The sequence below is a fragment of the Mycetomoellerius zeteki genome, unplaced genomic scaffold (genome assembly GCF_001594055.1).
Source record: "Mycetomoellerius zeteki isolate Tzet28-1 unplaced genomic scaffold, Tzet1.0 scaffold101, whole genome shotgun sequence".
Classification (NCBI taxonomy): domain Eukaryota; kingdom Metazoa; phylum Arthropoda; class Insecta; order Hymenoptera; family Formicidae; genus Mycetomoellerius; species Mycetomoellerius zeteki.
Window position 1 is genome coordinate 153,164 of NW_017255923.1, and position 2,019 is coordinate 155,182.

At 33.9% G+C, this 2,019-nt stretch overlaps 1 pseudogene; it reads left to right on the forward strand.

Moving 5' to 3' along the window:
• Positions 1-1,478: 1,478 nt before the first annotated feature.
• Positions 1,479-2,019, forward strand: part of LOC108731379 (histone-lysine N-methyltransferase SETMAR-like) — a 1,031-nt pseudogene continuing 490 nt past the window's right edge.

Here is a 2,019-nt window from a genome sequence, read left to right on the forward strand (position 1 = left end):
TAAAATAATAAATTAAATATATTTTTTTCTTTTTTCGTGATTTCCTGCGAAACAAAGCAAAAAGGAGCATATGTCTATAGGACTTTTTTTCTTAGTTTTTTACTCCTCTACACGCTCCCGAAGTTTTGCCATTTAATTTGGAAACACCCTGTATATAAAATTTTGGAATATCCTGTATATATGTATGTGTATATATATTGCGCGCGCATGTATGTATGTAAAACAGTGGAAAACAAAAATTGCTTATTATCTTCTCATAAAGGTCTGAGAATTTTTTCAGAACTTTTTCGGAATTTTTTAATACTCTATTTTCTCATGTTGGTGAAAATAATTGCCAATAAGAAAATGCGATACTAAAAAGTTAATAAAACTTTTGAAAAAGTTCTTAGAGCTCTATGAAAGGAAAATAAATAATGTTTGTCTTTCTTAGCTTTCTGTAAAATTCATAATGTTTGAGAAAAAAATTATCAAAGACATATATTCGGCAATTTTTAGTAATTAATATCTTGTTAACTGTTGTGAAAAGGTACAGGACTTTTCGGCTCAGTTTAGTCTTCTCTATCTACATAAGAGCGTTTGGCAAAAAATTACGGGACACCCTGTATATATGGGCCATTGTCGAATCGACCACTCTTCTGTCTATTTCAATTTTTGAGATAAAATTCTTTAAAAGGACTCATTTTCCTTGAAATGTTTATTTTTCGATGCCGTATGCCTAGTAAGCAAGAAACATTTTGGAACATTTCAGCAACATTGTAGCAATGTTACAACGTTGTTACTATATTGTTGAAATGTTTCAAAACGTTTCTCGCTTATAGGGTGGCGTTTTTGAAAATTTAAAATGACGGATCCAAAATGGAAACTGGAATGAAAAAGAGACACTGAAAAAATTAATGATATCACGAATAAACATGCGCAATGTGTTCTAGTGAAGGTCTAACAATCATTTTGTGTAAAAAAACACAAATTCTATTTAAAAAAGCAGATATGACCTTCATATCCTTTTGGCGTCTTTATCTAGAAAAAAATAACGTGACCAAAATGTGCCACCCCTGAGAACTTTCAAAAACATTTTTTTAAATCTTTTATACTTTTTGTGATATTACAATGTGAAAGTTAAAATGAGACACATTGTACCTATACATACATACATACATACATACTTGCATACATGCGCGCGCATGTGTATTATATCTTTTTAAAAAATTACATTATAATCCACATATATTGCTTGCGATCTACAGCTTCTGTTATCCGTTGACAAACTAAAATGGATCTGTTTTGTCCTCTATAGTCCGCATTATTTTCGAAAAGATCAGAATAGAGTACATGCAAACGATCATTTACTTGATAAAATCTGGAGCTTGTGTATCTGAATTGAATGAGTGAGATTTAGTTATGTTTTTCATTAAAATTAAGACATACTACATGGGCTGAAAAGTCCCGGGATTTTTGGGAAAATTAATTTTTTGGGAAAATGAACATAACTCATTTCGAGAGGCTCATCTGTCACTAGTTTATGTATGAAGTTTCATGACATTTCGTCCATTCGTTTACAAGCTACAGTCGTTTGAGTGACGCTACTTTCGCCTTCGTAAAAAAAATGGAAAAACAGGAATATCGCATCTTGATCAAACATTGTTTTTTGATGGAAAAAACTTCTGAACAATCATTGCAATGGTTGCAGAAATGTTATCCCACATCTGCTCCTTCGAGAACAACAGTTTATCGGTGGTTTAGTGAATTTAAAATGGGTCGTACAAGCACCAAAGACGCACCTCGCTCTGGAAAGCCAAAAGAGGCTACGAATGCGGAAATCGTAAAGCAAGTGCATCGAATCGTTTTGAGTGATCGTAAAGTGAAGTTGCGCGAGTTAGCTGAGGCCATGGGCATCTCAAAAGAACGGGCGGGATACATTTTGCACGATCTTTTGGAGATGAAAAGCTATCGGCGCGATGGGTGCCGCGTTTTCTGACCGTCGACCAAAAACAGCAGCGCGTTGATGATTCAACGGCCGGT